This window comes from Leguminivora glycinivorella, chromosome 1 (genome assembly GCF_023078275.1).
Source record: "Leguminivora glycinivorella isolate SPB_JAAS2020 chromosome 1, LegGlyc_1.1, whole genome shotgun sequence".
NCBI lineage: Eukaryota > Metazoa > Arthropoda > Insecta > Lepidoptera > Tortricidae > Leguminivora > Leguminivora glycinivorella.
Genome location: NC_062971.1, coordinates 188,430 through 205,691, shown reverse-complemented (window position 1 = coordinate 205,691; position 17,262 = coordinate 188,430). Strand labels below are relative to the sequence as shown.

The window sequence follows — 17,262 nt, the reverse complement described above, 5'->3', positions numbered from 1 at the left end:
AAGCGATTATTTCCGAAAATATTAATATTATCAAAAAACGATCTTGGTAAACCCTAGGAAAATTGTTTTGAACTTATTCATTTTTGAATACCTATCCAACAATATATCACACGTTGGGGTTGGAATGAAAAAAAATATCAGCCCCTATCACTTTCACATGTAGGGGGGAATCCTAATAAAACATTTTTTAGGGGGTATCCTAATAAAACATTTTTTTCCATTTTTGCACTTTGTCGGCATGATTGATATACATATTGGTACCAAATTTCAGCTTTCTAGTGCTAACGGTTACTGAGATTATCCGCGGACGGACGGACGGACGGACGGACGGACGGACGGACGGAAGGACGGACGGACGGACGGACGGACGGACGGACGGACGGACGGACGGACGGACGGACGGACGGACGGACGGACGGACGGACGGACGGACAGACAGACAGACATGGCGAAACTATAAGGGTTCCAAGTTGACTACGGAACCCTAAAAACTGACAGTTGTAACTTGTCCAACCGTATGAAATTTCTAATATCCTGCCGCAATGATGTTTTATACAGAAATTTACATTAATTGTCGTCACAAAACTGACTTAATTTTTGAACAACTTACGTATTAAAATTCTGAACCATATTTTTGATTTCAAAAATTGATTAGTATTATTTTTCGACATCAATGATGTTTTACTACATAAACAGACTAGAGTATTAATCTAACCACAAACTAAGCCGAACGTTTGAATTAACCCGTCGCGCGCCGAGATCCAACGTCCCGGCCTAACCCGCTAAACGCTCCTTCAAAAGGGTACACGCAAAAAGGCCACGCATAATTAACCCGCAATTGCTCAATTCTGGCCTACGTTAATATCGCTTAACGAGGCTTCGGTTCGGAAAACCAGTATCATAAAAAGTACTCTTTTTGGATGGTTTCAAAAATAAATACTGAAAAACTGATTGTTATGAATGTTGACTTTTTGGGCTCTTTGGATTCTACTCAGAACCATAAGTGTTCTCCATCCTAAGATATTAAAGATATGTGTCAATAATAATTACATTTGTGACGCAGTGAGAACCTTCAGTTTTAACAAAACAATAATTTTGGAAAACATTTTTTTGCATTAAATTATACTACAAGTAGGAATACTTACTGACTTATAAGAACACAAAAACATTAGATTCTCGGTATGACATTGCCTTGTTTTGAACTATCCAGCACTTCTGTTCCCTATGACGGCATATCGTATAGATAGAGGGGCCACATTACACTTTGTACAAATGTCAAAACTCTTTCGCGGTATTTCAACATTATAAATAGAAATGGTCCTTTATCTAAAGCTCAATAATAGTCAATTTATATAGAATGGTTTCATTTATGTTGGTCATCTATTGTCGACCGCTCGGTAGGTTGTGAAGGACAACCCAGGCCCCCGTCAGGATATTATGTGGAGATTATAGAGCGCGGATTATGCGTGACGAGCGGGGGCTAAGCGGCGAAATTATCATCATATTTCGGTGTTCTACACGGATTTGAATTTATCATACGCTTTAGAAGGTAGGTAGTAAAGTTTCCGTATAGCGTCTGATTTAATGACCGTGACTTCTAGTCTGTTCGGAATGAGAAGAAACGTGGAATGTATAATAGGTATAGGGCTTGCAGAGAAGGCAGTTAGTAGTATAGTCATGATAAGAAAATTTGCGTTTAAATTTGAATTTACGGTCTCCAATAGCGTAGGTAAAGTCCAATACCTATAAAAGTAGATGTCATCATCATTCGCTTTCCCTTATCATTATCGTTATTAAACTTGCATGGTTGCCATCTCATCATTCACTTGCATTCGGTTCATATTATCTCTCACACAGTCTATCCGTATTTTTTTCGGCCTTCCTTATACACATTCATCCGTAACCGTAATACTTGTCTCGCAACTGGACTTTCATCCCTCCGCATCATACAACCATACCACGCTAAACGCAGCGCCCTTACTTTTTAGATATATAAATAATATATGTATATTAGATGTAAGTGCATTTAAGTCATGTTACGTTTTAAATGTTTTGAATGATTCACGGTTATTGAGGGTAGATCGCGCGCTGTCTGTGCAACTTTGAGATCTGCCCGTCTTCTTCAGTTTTTCGTGATCATGATGCATATAACAGCGTCGAAATATCGGGAACTCGACAAAAATCAAAAACGTAATCAAATCATGGTCTATATCCCGGTCAATAAGTCTAATGTTACATTCTTACGTCTATTTTTGTATTTAAATAAAAAAGTATGACAGTTTTAGCTCGAGTAGTATCCAACAGAGCTACTCGTTCTTATTATAAAGAGCTTACAAAGTCACAAAGTGCACTAAAACTACATCACCACACGAGACGTATGCATTACACAAAACATCCCCACTACATTTAACCCCCCCGTTCTAAAAGTTACCGACAAAGTTCGCCCACGCACGGCTCTGCGTTCCTTTTTGCGCCGCGTTTTGTTTCGGCTTTGTATGCAAATTTCATAATTAGCAAATGTTTGACATCATTTTTTGCGAATGTTGTTCGAACAATAGTTTATGAAGTTTTTAGTCATTCTGTTTCAATTGTCGATATGAGCTATATAATTTTTTGCTGTATTTGAAGAAATATTGAATTGTTTAAAAAGTAATATACATGGAGTTTTGTAATAAATAATTTGGCAAATTAAATTCTTGTACAATATCATTTCAAATGTTACTTTTATTATCAAAGGAGTATACAAAATGAAGGCAATGTAAACCAAATTTAAAAGTGTTGCCTGTTGAAAAACAATTACAGTCAGCGATAAAACCTTGTTAGTACATATAGGTATGTGTCAAGACTGACAACTTGACCAAAAACTATTTCTTAAAGTCCAGTATTTTTAATCAGGGCATCTGCAACAGTTGGTGGTACTTAATTGTCTGATCCCGACCTTTCGTGAGGCGAAGCCTTTGCAACTAACTTCGGTCGTTCGGATTTTCTCTGAACCTAAAGTTTGTCTGGCTTTTTCTGCGTGATCATTCCCATTGCGACTTAGTTCGTTTCTGTTCTGACTAGTAAAACGCTTGCTATGTTCTAATAATGTAATATGAAAAAATACCCGTTTCATAAAGTGCCAGATATTTCAATATATCTGGACAGTCTTCAGATCTTGGCTTCATTTTAACGATAGGTATTATTTATTCATAATATGATCTGAACAATATAACACTTTAAGTTCTCGCGCTTTGTACACATATTTAAAGTCACACACAGGTCGAACGCGATTAATTAACATTATTTTTACCTTTTTTCCCAACGTTTAACAATAACTAAAAGCGGGTAGATTATATTTATTTGTCTACCCCGAACATTTATATAAATTAATATCGGGTAGTTTTGTGTTGTTTACATCTCCGGTGACACTTTGCTGGGACGTCAGTCTTCCGCGACCACCACCAGTGCAACCTGACCGAAACGTTGGGAAAAAAGGTAAAAATAATGTTAATTAATCGCGTTCGACCTGTGTGTGACTTTAAATATGATCTGAACAAGTACCGGAAAATGTTTCAAATAGAAAAAACAACGATGTAAAATGGTTTGGGTAACAATCTGTTGAACCTTTAACTCTCTAACTAAACACGAGCATTCATTACACTCCACGTTTAATATTATAAATTCGTAAGAATTATTATTCGAGCTGCTTGAAAATATATTCACAGGAGTCAAATCCATACTAATATTATAAATGGGAAAGTGTGTGTGTCTGTTTGTTTGTCCGTCTTTCACGGCAAAACGGAGCGACGAATTGACGTGATTTTTTAAGTGGAGATAGTTTAAGGGATGGAGAGTGACATAGGCTACTTTTTGTGTCTTTCTAACGCGAGCGAAGCCGCGGGCAGAAGCTAGTAAAACCTATAATTAGAAGTTTCATAGTAAGTTGACAATGAAATATAGAAGCACATCTTTTTCACACTGGTTCTGCTGAGCTTTCACTTCGGCACGCGTTCCAAACGCCGCCCCTGGTCGCCGTCCAAAATAGTTTGTCACCAACTTCCACAGTTTTTAATAGAAAATCGGAAATGTTCGAACACTGGAAAGTTGCATTTAAATTTGTACGAGTTCAGCTTCTGCGCTATTCAGTGGTATAGTTGCGAAGAATATTTTCTTTTTGAAGTTGCGAAGTTATTCTATTATGAGTTGACTTATGTTTTATTTTCTGGGAAGGATAAATAAGCAATGTGACTGACAAACTCTAGAATATACGTAAGTGCATTAGGGTAATTCCGAATGGCAGAAATGCTCTGGTAATTCCGAAAGGGGAGTCTTGATTTGATGGAAATAATGGTGATTTTTGTGTGACTTTCGGAATTACCCTATAGTACACCTGTATATGGAGTTAAACATGCATATTTTGTTTAGGCTTACCCTATTATTTAGCAAGAACGAAATTTAATTTTGCATTTTTAGGGGTACATTTTCCAAACGTATACACAGCTACCAACAGTTAATCAGACCATTTTATACCAAAAACAACGTTGTCTTGACAAGACACTTCTACCAAATACACGTCTACTTATTTCCCATCTCTTTCATTGCATACTCGGTAGACAAGGAGCAATTAAGCCACCGACTTGCCTATACGCCTCAGCATCGGTAATCAAGTAAACAAAGGGCTCATTATCCCGCTCTTGATTTTATGCAACTTTCATTCATTTAATTCGTCCGTTCATTCATTCATTCGTTCGTTCGAGTTGTATTTGTTTGTGATATATGTACTGTAGTTGTAGGCCAGTTGGTTATACATTCGGTCTTTTCCCGTGATACGAGTAGTTATGCTTTTATAGATTGTTTTGGATTAACTGATTCTTCCGTATGGTGACGGGTTAAGAATTTCACCACCCCCTTTCTTCCCGTGGGTGTCGTAGAAGTCGACTGTGGATTATGGGTTAAATAAAATTGTGGCGTAGGCGAGAGGCTTGCAACCTGTCAAGCAATCTCACAATTTGGATTTCTTTCAACCCCTTTTTGCTAAGAGTGGCACTGAAATTTAGTAGTTCATGTGTTCTGCCTGCCCCTTTATGGGATACAGGCGTGATTATAAATTATGTATGTATGTATTAACTTATTTCTTATTTAAGTATTTTACGTGGGCTAGTTTGTAAAATTTAAAACTTCTCGCGTTATAACGTAAGTTTTTTAAATCCCTATTTACATTTAAAAATATTTTGTTAATGTGGTGACTATCTTATTTTGGACGAAATGAATTAAAGTACTTATAAGGTATACAGTGGGTCAAATCCCGACTGGGGGCAAATGTAACTGATCCATTTTTCCATGTTTTAGAATGTTTGCATTATTAAATTGAGTGTCGAGTGGTTATGTATGGTAATGTAAGCATGTTTTCAGTGTATACATGTAGAACTCAACATCATAGTGTAATAATGGAAAAAATGGATTAGTTAAAATTGCCCCCTAGTCGAGATTTGCCCCGCTGTACATTAATCAAAATTTAGGGTAAAAAAACGTATTTAATTTGATTTGTCAAAGTTTCGAGCTGCCTTATATTTTTTGGTTTAAAGATTTTATTGTTATGTGTGACTGATCTACTGAAATATCAAATAACTCAGGTATAATATTTAGTCATAAAGTATTGATGAAGTCCGTATTATTTTGGTAAATTTTATTTATCGATTGAAAATTCTTAAGTCAAGGGTAAACGTCAAATGTCAAAACAACAAAGACAAAGGACACATAAAATTTTCCATTTCATTTCACATTTAATTACATTTTTTGCAAATCATAACCGTTCCACCACTGATGTTCATTTGACACAATACGCGCCATTTCTAAGTGCGGCCCGTCTTGGCTTTTATTTCGTTTAAAGACCCTGTAATCGCCCCCTCATTAGAGACCTTTGATTTTTTTTTCGGTCTTTGCATTTACTTTTATTATGTGGTCTTAAAAGCTGGCAATTTACACATACAAAAATAACTTCGATTATTATTTCGTATAAAATATCTAGAAATGTTTTTAGTGTATATTGCTTATGAGAACTTCTTGGAAAACGGTATGTTATACAATCATTATTCTACATTATGTTATATATATATTCATGATATACCAGTGTTTTTTTTATCTAATTATAATTTTATAATCTTTCTTTTTCGTCGTCTTCTGTGAACAGTGATTTTTTCCTTTATGAACATTCTTCATTTCTTACGTTTAATATGATTAACACCAAATTTAGTTCACCTTAACGCATTAGACGGGTTATGTTATAACTAAGCCACGAGTTCGAGCTCGGTAATGCGAAGTTAGTGCACAATTACCAAGTTAACCCGTCACCCGCCGCGGCAACCTTGTCGCGGGACAACCGAATTATACCGAATTGTGTTATGCTTCGGCATACTTAATGCATGCTCAGAGTAAGACATTTAGAATAATTTGGAACTTGGGATGAACTTGTTATAGGTTATAGTTTAACATTATCGATTTATAGATACAGTCAAATTCAATATGTGACACACTCTGAAGGCACTACAAATAATTCACTAGGTCCCGTCATATTGTTTTTTTTTATACTCAATTTTTACAAAATATTACTTGGGCATTTCTCAGAGCGTTTCAACTTTGTTGATTTCGGTGGCAGCATTATTACCCGAACCCCGTAAGCGTAGCATGAGTTTTCTTTGTTTCTGGTAGAAATCCGCGACTTCTATTTAAATTGACAAAATTTCATGTGACTTTCACTGGAATCACGTAAAAATGCTGCCACCGAAATCAAAAAAAATTTAACGCTCTGAGAAATGCCCACTTATACAATGCTCCAGAACACTAGAATAAGTTTGACTGTGGAGTCGTTTCAGTCTCTTCTTATACAGTTTTCTTATTTATATAGTTCAATATACAAATTAAAATTGAAATATAACTTCTAAATTTGTTATGGTAATACTTAGTTCGATCATGCTAGTAGAACAATCGCTTATTGTGTATCCAAAAGATTTAAATTTACGTTTACGTGATTTTATAGGTATGTCTTAGATTAGAATCTGATAGAAATAGTATGTCAATAGGTACTCTGTCTGTGGACTGGTATGTTTCTTTCTGAAATTTGACGGTTTACAGTATGGCAATCGAATACATATATCGGTTATAACAGAAATAATAAAACTAGTAGCTTCTAACGCGTTTAAAATCTGTTGAACAAGTCAAATTTTAGACGTACAGTACATAAATCTTTTTTTTATGTTATAGGCAGCAAACGAGCAGACTATTTAGTCGCCTGATCGGAAGCAGTCATCGTCGCCCATGGACATAATATGCAACATCAGGGGAGCCACTTATTGCCGACCTTTGAGAGCCCTAAATACCTGCTTCTTGAAGAACCCCATGTCATAGCGCAAGGGAAACACCTCAGAAGGTAGCTTCAACTGTTGATACTTATTGTATAAAAAAAAACACCTATGCATGTACACAGTTATACAATAAAATAATATTCTATTCTATTCTATTCTATTCAGATTGTTTCAAATTTTTTCAACAGAACCTTAAGCAGCCCGGGCATGTCTGATTAAGGCCGAATGTTAAATATGAATGGGCTTAAGTCCTGCACTGAATTAAAATGCAAGAGCACCGGCGCTGAATAAAACACACGCCGGATAATGCAAATACGGGAGACGGCAGAGCGGCCGTGGAATATTTTGATATATTTTTGGGTTCCGTAGAGTCTTCAGCCGTGGTTTATATCACAGAAGATGGAAACCGCCTTACATCACAGGCCAGATCTTCATATCAGCCCATAATCGCCCACTGCTGAGCAAAGGTGCCTCTTCTAGTACGCCACTTGTCCTGGTCCAGTATGCCTAGCATATGATTGCCGCGAGAGTATGTCGCCGCGAGATAGACTACCCGTCCTTATGTCATTAATACAGTTAGAAGACGTGTCATCTATCTCGCGGCGACATACTCTCGCTGCAATCATGTTCTAGACCTACTGAGCTAGTCTTATCCAGTTGTGACCCGCAATTTTCCGGATGTCGTCCACCCAACGAGCCAAAGGATGCCAAGCGCTTCTTACATCTGTAAGCGGCCACCATTCCGTTAACATTTAAGATATATAGTGGTTTGCTTATCTGGTCAAGTCAACGTGCCTTCTGGATTACAACCTCTTTATTCCACTCATCAAAACTGACTACTTAGTCTTGTTATTATTTTTATTTTACTTAGGCAACACACAGGATATAATTATCATCATATCAGGCAAGAGGTAAGCCTAAACAAAACACACGCCGAATAATGCAAATACGGGAGAAGGGAGAGAGCTCGTGGAACTCGAGGTTTGATATATTTTGGGGTTCCTTTGATTCGTTCTCCAGTGCAGGCGGTCAGTGGAAGTAAGGAGTATTTATATCTCGTTGTCATTTTTTCACATTTTGGGACAGATAAAGAGTACTTCAGCAAGAGAGTGAAAAAACTTATAAAAAGCTCGTAACTTCTAAAGTAGTTAAAAAGTCCACATGAACGCACAAACTGCTGACCAACTAAGTAACAGACTATGTCTAAAAATTAAAACTTCACATTAAAGAGACACCACAATCTACGACTAGCCACAGTTATCCAGAAGCAGTATTCTCTCTTTGATAATCTAATCTTGAGATGCTATTTAGTAAATCTCGAGTTTGTTGGTACATACACCCTTCCCTTAGGTGGTTTCTCATGTCTGCAGTGGGCTATTTTACCACAGTGACATTGAACAAGCAATGAATAGCGAAGTGTCACTGTTGGGCGACAATTGTCATTATTCTGAATTAGGCCACAGGTTGTTATGACATGCCACCAGCATCCATCCAGCGCTTTTTTAACGTCCGTGCACAAATCAAAAGATGACGAATTTTTAACTTGATTGTTTTTTCTCTCTGTTGAACGAGCACTTGTTCTTCTGCCTAGACCTTTATAAGTTGTTTTAGGCTTTCGTCGTATCTATATATCGTCGTACCAAGTGAAAAACATCAGAGGAAGGTTTGTTAGCATATTATTTATTGAAATTCGATATAAAACATGATATAATGTTCATTACTGCTAGATCACCTCGGCGTGGAGTTACATAATAAGAGAGATACACATATAAAGTCACTCACGGGTCGAACGCGATTAAATATCATTATTTTACCTTCTTTTTCGACATTTCGGCTAGGTTGCACTGGCCCTTTCAATACGTGTGCAAGGGGTCTACTTTTCTCTGCAGCTGACTGTACAATAAGTTTTAGGAGCAATATCAGATCAATATCAAAGTTTCTAAAACCCGAATGCCGCCTCAGAAGCAGAGTCTGCACTGATTAGCATTCGCGTCATGAATTATGATTCGGCGCAGTCGGTTAATTAAGGCTTTGATGGTCCACTTAGCAGTGGGGGGGTTTAAGCGGAGAACGGACTGTTTAGTTGCGCCCCCGTGAACAATAGTGTGCAATTTTAGTGGTAAATATTGTAACAATAAAATTTCATTCTCCTTAATAAAGTAATAAATTTAAGAATGCAAGGCGTAGGTTACGCCTTCTACCGCCCTCTGTCGGAAATCGGCCGGAAGTCATCGACCGTGAGCTGTCTGATCCTGGATCGGCCTTCCTCGCCATCTAGCGTGGGATAGCTGCACTCTTGTATTCCTCTATGGACTTACGTGGATCATAGTTGCCATTTTGAAAAATAGAAGTAAATCGTCATCGGGCGTTTGCCTTCCTTCCTTTTATTCGTAACCAGACTTAATTATGGGTTTTTTTTTAAGCTCCGCGTTAATCGCGAAGAGTTTAGTATTATATTTTATTGTTGACTTAATTTCCATTGAACGTCCGGAGCCGGCTGTTTGCGGTGCGAGCCGATTTAGGCTTGGCAACACTAGTCCCGTCCAAAATGGCGAATGAGATGGGATTTCTTTTTGCCGGAGAGAGAGATGAAGGGATATCGTTGGCCCAGGCCAAAATCGGGCGCAATCGCCCGTTTGAGTGAGTTTCAATAGTGATTCGGTTGTGTATTTTTTTTTAGTTGGTTAGTTTCTAACGAAGCGTTGCATATTTTCCAGCCCCGGAATCGGACGTGAATAAAACCATGTTCTGATGGTGATAGGCGACGCCCAGCGTGCCCGGATGTCGAAATAGGTGCAATTTTGCCCTCTGCTGGCCCTTTCTCCATCAACGGTAAGTCATACATTTTTTAAACCTTGTTGGAAGCCAACTTGTTCCGTAGGTTATGTATATCTTCCAAATTAGCAGTAGGTCGTTTCACGGAACGCGTTGTCGTTCGAAATTTAAATTCCAAGGTAGCCCCCGTGTCCTGCGGGCGGTATAAACCCCCTTACGGGCACCATTTTTAGGAATTTTACTTACAGACTGGTATAACCATTCCAGGGTTCACGCCGCGTCGCCTAAACCTCGCGCCGGCCGCGAGAGGTTCCCCTGGTATCCCGGTAACTTGTGGGCAGCAGATTGCTGCTGTTCTACCTACTTCCGACGTTTCACCCCAAGGCTGCTGACGTGGCAGTTGTGGTGTTTCGAGGTCAGATCTTTCCACGTTTACTTATTGACTGAATGAACCGGCCTTTCGGTCCTGGCGCCCTTCCGTGTAACTACCTTAATATATATTGACCGCTGTATCCGTTTCTACCAGTAATGATAATTTAGAGCTCGCTGACCCACGTTTGTTCCCTTAAAATATAAACTCAACATTATTGTTCTCGTGAGCTAGCCCTCGGCAAACAATTGTTACCGTGTATCTAGGTTAACAAATTAGCATAAACAATTTAGATTTTTTTTCCTGAATTCAATAAATACCGGGTTCCTCTTCAACTGTTGTTTGATTTTTTTTTTATTTTGGCGTTAGCTAAAGGAAACCCCCCATAAAATTAAATATCGTAACAGTGTCAGCCCAACGTGTGGCGTTATATCAGCGAGCCTCTTTAGTCACATTGTTAGCTAGAGGAATTTTCTGGTAGAAACGGTGCGGCTTGTATAATTGTAATTAAGTAGGTACTTTTGTTTTTTTTTAATTCTAAGTAATTGTGTGTCATTGTAGCTGCAAGTACCTCTTAATAGTTGTGCGGAATTATTTCCGATAATATTTTCAGTGTTTGGAAAGATAGTTTTTTTTTAAATACTTACTACTAATTACATACATTACTATTTGTATAAATAATTTTATTCTTTTATGGGTTACCGGGACCCAGTGTGGAGTTGTAACAATTTTATTTCTATTTTTTTTTATATTTAGAGATTGTATGCATTTTGGGTAACCATAACTAAGGTGCCTTAATGTTAACGGACGGTTGTGTAAAGAAAAAGTGTTACGTTTTAAATTTAAAAGTTGATAATGTTATTATTCTCCCTTTGTGGGAGGTTACAGTAATTATTAGTAGCGGTTATAATTTTTTACATAAATATGAGTTCGAATATCATGTGGCAATGGCCACCTTACTATAAATATTTCGGTAATTACTTACAGTGTTTAAAATTTGCATGTACTATTTACTGTATCATTTGATACAGGATGTCTTTTCATATTGGACTGCGGAGACTTCAAATATATAAATTTTTTTTACTTTGAAACATTATGGTTAACGTTGGATGTTGAATAGTTAGAAAAGGTGCATCGTTTTGAGATGGACAGTTATGCAGAGGTGTTAAACCTTATAATTTAAGTTAACTTTATTAAAATTTTATTCCCTTGGGGAAAGTTTTTGTACTTATAAGTAGGTAGCTAAATAAGTATGCACCTCATGATAAGTGTAATGGGGGAACAACGTCGGTCAGCGGAGCAATTTTTTTTTAATATTATTTTCTGGCGGAGATTTAAATTTAAAATAAAATTAATATTATGTTATTACTAATGGGTGGTGCAGTGTGTGTATAGTCAGGCACATTTATTGCTGAGGCGTTTCTTAACTTTTTTTTATTCATAAAATATAAAGTTGAATCTTATCTTGGAGTTCAAAGGCCAAATAAACTGAGAGTTATTTGGTACTTATTTCTTTTGCTTTTTCCCTTTTTCTCGACTTAAATCGAGATTATTTTTTTACCTTTAGCGACGTTTACGAAGTAGTCGGTTACTGCTTACCAGTTTATCGGTGATTGTGTTGTGTGTTGTCTCGATGGAGGCAGGTGTTTTTCCTTTTATGTGTTGTGAGTGGGAGTTCTTACGTTGTGTCCAGATGGTACGGTTACGTCTGTACACAAACGTATTACCTTTTGATGTTTGGTGGTGAGTGAACGATTTAAAAGTTCTCTTCACGTAGTTTTCTGGGTGCTGGCGTTTTAAACCAGCATTCCAGCTTCACTGGCTGGTCGGATTCTTGCGGATTTAAACGGAGAATTCTTAATAGCAGTGTTGTACCCTTGTTGACGCTTTGCGGTATGGCTTAAATCATATGCGTGAACGTTGACGTTCTTATGTGTTGTCGGACCGACAGACTTGCGTCGCCTGAGACGTGGTTTGTACAGTCAACCTTTGTATGTCTTATGTTGTGTCGAAACGTTCCGTCCTGTGTCGTAGATAGACGCAGCCGGTAGATACGCTTCGTTGTCCTGGTGTTATTGTCTGATTTTCGTATTCTTAGCTGTCACCGATATTAGTTAGGGAAATTTCATTTAGCTATAAGCCGTCTTCCGTTATATCGCTTGGACGTACAGCCCGCTGTCTGGTACAGCTCGCTGTGCCGCCAAGAAATATAGACGATGCGACGTTTTGTAGTAATTTACTTAAAAAAAAAAAGGGTATTCTTATCTGGTTTAGTGCGTGGGTTCGATTTTGATGGTTTTTTTTTTATTATAGATTTTAGATTTCGAGTTGTAGCTGTTATATTACCGATATTTCCTGTAGTTGGAGCTGGAGACCAGCTCAAAATTTTGCCTACGTCAAAATTTTCTCTGGGGAAGGGAGTATTGTAACAATAAAATTTCATTCTCCTTAATAAAGTAATAAATTTAAGAATGCAAGGCGTAGGTTACGCCTTCTACCGCCCTCTGTCGGAAATCGGCCGGAAGTCATCGACCGTGAGCTGTCTGATCCTGGATCGGCCTTCCTCGCCATCTAGCGTGGGATAGCTGCACTCTTGTATTCCTCTATGGACTTACGTGGATCATAGTTGCCATTTTGAAAAATAGAAGTAAATCGTCATCGGGCGTTTGCCTTCCTTCCTTTTATTCGTAACCAGACTTAATTATGGGTTTTTTTTTTAAGCTCCGCGTTAATCGCGAAGAGTTTAGTATTATATTTTATTGTTGACTTAATTTCCATTGAACGTCCGGAGCCGGCTGTTTGCGGTGCGAGCCGATTTAGGCTTGGCAACACTAGTCCCGTCCAAAATGGCGAATGAGATGGGATTTCTTTTTGCCGGAGAGAGAGATGAAGGGATATCGTTGGCCCAGGCCAAAATCGGGCGCAATCGCCCGTTTGAGTGAGTTTCAATAGTGATTCGGTTGTGTATTTTTTTTAGTTGGTTAGTTTCTAACGAAGCGTTGCATATTTTCCAGCCTCGGAATCGGACGTGAATAAAACCATGTTCTGATGGTGATAGGCGACGCCCAGCGTGCCCGGATGTCGAAATAGGTGCAATTTTGCCCTCTGCTGGCCCTTTCTCCATCAACGGTAAGTCATACATTTTTTAAACCTTGTTGGAAGCCAACTTGTTCCGTAGGTTATGTATATCTTCCAAATTAGCAGTAGGTCGTTTCACGGAACGCGTTGTCGTTCGAAATTTAAATTCCAAGGTAGCCCCCGTGTCCTGCGGGCGGTATAAACCCCCTTACGGGCACCATTTTTAGGAATTTTACTTACAGACTGGTATAACCATTCCAGGGTTCACGCCGCGTCGCCTAAACCTCGCGCCGGCCGCGAGAGGTTCCCATCCCGGTAACTTGTGGGCAGCAGATTGCTGCTGTTCTACCTACTTCCGACGTTTCACCCCAAGGCTGCTGACGTGGCAGTTGTGGTGTTTCGAGGTCAGATCTTTCCACGTTTACTTATTGACTGAATGAACCGGCCTTTCGGTCCTGGCGCCCTTCCGTGTAACTACCTTAATATATATTGACCGCTGTATCCGTTTCTACCAGTAATGATAATTTAGAGCTCGCTGACCCACGTTTGTTCCCTTAAAATATAAACTCAACATTATTGTTCTCGTGAGCTAGCCCTCGGCAAACAATTGTTACCGTGTATCTAGGTTAACAAATTAGCATAAACAATTTAGATTTTTTTTCCTGAATTCAATAAATACCGGGTTCCTCTTCAACTGTTGTTTGATTTTTTTTTTATTTTGGCGTTAGCTAAAGGAAACCCCCCATAAAATTAAATATCGTAACAATATACTTTATGCTATGCCGTTTATAAAGTGACCAATTCCAACTTAAACTTTAATGTTATACATGTAATTGTATTATACCAAAATTATGAACAATTAAATTCTAATGCTCGTCCTGACACATAAGAACAAGACAAGAAAAATGTAATAACAATATAGCATGAGTTAGAGTATTATTTTGACATCCACATTTAAATTAGAATATTAACTTTGAATAAAATGAAATATTAATATGCGGTAACATGTGTGTGGTACATTGGTCCGAGACTATAATTATAATGGTTTGCCCAAAAATCTTAAATCTACTGAACTTACAAAATAATATTTTTATCAACAATCTCAAGGAATATTTATTAAATGAAGATTTTTATTCAATAGAATAATTAAAAAAAAATTTGAAATTGTGATTATTATAAAATTGTTATACCTATAGTTCCTAAGATGGACATAATTGTAATTTTGTAAATAATTATGATTGTATTTACATGTAACTTTTGTTTGGAATAAATAAATTGAAATTGATAATGTGTGTAAGAGACAGAGTTCTGTATTAAAATTATGAAATTAATAGAATTTAGTGTCTTCGTAAAACAATTCCAATATCAATACTATTTTGAAAAAAAAATCCTCATTTCAAAAATAATTTCGGGACACACTATACGGCCAGTATCAAAATACAAGTAAATTACATAAATCTTGTTTTTATGAAAACTGACTTTTACCACATTTCGGATACTGGCGTTCAAATATATGAGAAGCGCCTTCCTAGCACACCGTCTAAGCTCGTGTAGGTGAACGCGTACCATGCTTGTATGAGTGAGATGACAGGTTGACTGTTCGCGTCTTTGACAGGCGGTAACTGTGAGATAACCGAGAGGGGGTGGGCGACGCTTCCAGCGGGGAGCGGAGTGGTCATACTGTACAATAGTACTTTTTATTATACTGTGCTTTTACTATACCATAATAAAAACAAAAACCTGAAACACACCACCGAATAGGCTGTAAGCTATAAGTTATCAAATCGCACCTGCCATTGGCTGAGAATCCCGCCATTGTAACAGATGGGCTATTTGATAGATAGGCTTCGAGATTTTATGCCGAGGAATTCGGATCATTTCTTTGATTCTTGGGTTAATACATCATTTTGGGATTCCGATATCATAACGGAGGCAACGAGGTACAGCCGAGTTCATAAATATGTGTATATTTTTCACCTTATTACAACGAGTTGAGGTGAAGAAATGTACACATATTTATGAACTTTACTGTATCAACGAATCGTCCGACGATAAGCGATCACTGTCGTCATGGACGCATGCAACATCTCGTGATTATGAGTTAGCGGTCTTTAAATCGAGTCTTGTCAGCTGTAAGACTCGAAACAGTGTTCCAAAATCTTAAGATTAACCCTTCGTCTGTGTTTGATAAGTCCTAAACTTGGACTTTAAAAATGTTTCAAAGTTTAAAACCGTAGACTCAAAACAGTAGTAAAACTTGAATTCGAATGGTGAATTATTTCCGTATGCATGAATTAATTATCAGTTTTAACTCGAAAGCTTGAACTTTAGATTTGCGCTTATGTATGGCTAAAATAATTTGACTCGATAGGTACTTACTTAAAGTTTTTTAGAGCACAATAAATATGTGAGTGTGTTTAGTAAAACGTCCCATTTTGTCGGTTACCATTAAGGCGAGATTTACTTGTATCTTTATATGAATAAACGGACAAAGCGGCTTTATAGCAATCGACAAAGCGGGAAGTTTTCCCGTGCACACTCACATAATATCATAAACTCGAGTCTCGACCTTCGATTATATACTCAAAAGACTCGAGTCTCTCTTTACAGAAACTTACGCAAAGCGATAAGCTGGCCAGTCCCGATATTGCTTCAACAATAACCTGAGGCGTGATCCATCACCAGCGGGGTGATTGAGGAGACGGGGCGAAATTGATACCCTGTTACTGTATCGTACTTGTGATATATACTTCAGTTAACTTGTAGATAACTAAAAGGACTAAAATGTTGACCGAATGCTGGTTAGCTACTTTCCGATGTATTTATTTGTGCGTAAAAGGGAGGCCTATGCTTGGGCGATTAATAAAGAAGTGTAAGCCTGCTGGTTAAGTGGCGTAGGCGAGAGGTTGGCAACCTGTCACTGCAATGTCACAAATTCGATTTCTTTCAACCCCTTTTTGCCAAGAGTGGCACTGAAACTCGAGTAGTTCATGTGTATATACGTATGTTTATTATAAACTTGAAAATCTCAAGTCCTTTTCTACTTGCGAGGCGATAGGCTAGTCCCGATTATTGCGTCAACAATAACCTGGGGCGTGATCCATCAGCAGGGGGGTGATTGAGGAGACGGGGCGAAATTGATGCCGCGTTAAGAAATATAAGTAATGTTACGGGAAACGTATTATAGTTGACTTATAGAAAATACTGACTCCTTTTCTGTATTAATTGGTTGTAAAAAAATCTTATTTATCTTGTTTAATAGGTGGTAAATTTTTACAATACAGTGCTATAATATTTCAGTTTAGAAGCAATATATATATATATATATATATATATATATATATATATATATATATATATATATCTAACTGCACTTTTTAGTGTAAACGCTGTTGAAATTCTCAAAAAAAAAAGTACACTAAATTCAAAAGCCGCCAAATGCATTGCGAACAACACGAAATTTAATATCATTGGAAAGAACGCCTCAAAGCCGGCTGTCACTCCGGGTTCAGCTACGAGCTACGCCGTAGCACCCGCTACGCCGCAGTTTCGTAGCGCCGCTACGAACTTTCCTCGCGACTATCCTGACGGATTAAGACGCTACGGGAGCGTAAATGCTAAAATGGAAAGGAGTCCCCCTTTCAATTTGTGAATTTCAGTTAAATATACTAGTGTTATTAACTAAATAGCTTTATC

General features: G+C 37.8%; 1 protein-coding gene and 1 long non-coding RNA gene across 4 annotated transcripts in view; one reads left to right on the top strand and one right to left on the bottom strand.

The window, feature by feature from the left end:
• LOC125228588 (dystrophin) overlaps window positions 1-17,262 on the bottom strand; it is a 701,009-nt gene that overhangs the window by 513,685 nt on the left and 170,062 nt on the right. The gene's annotated exons all lie outside the window — the stretch shown is intronic.
• On the top strand, window positions 9,496-10,823 carry LOC125228644. The gene is made up of 3 exons (XR_007177312.1): window positions 9,496-9,983; window positions 10,061-10,175; window positions 10,386-10,823. It is a non-coding gene; the product is annotated as an uncharacterized LOC125228644 (long non-coding RNA).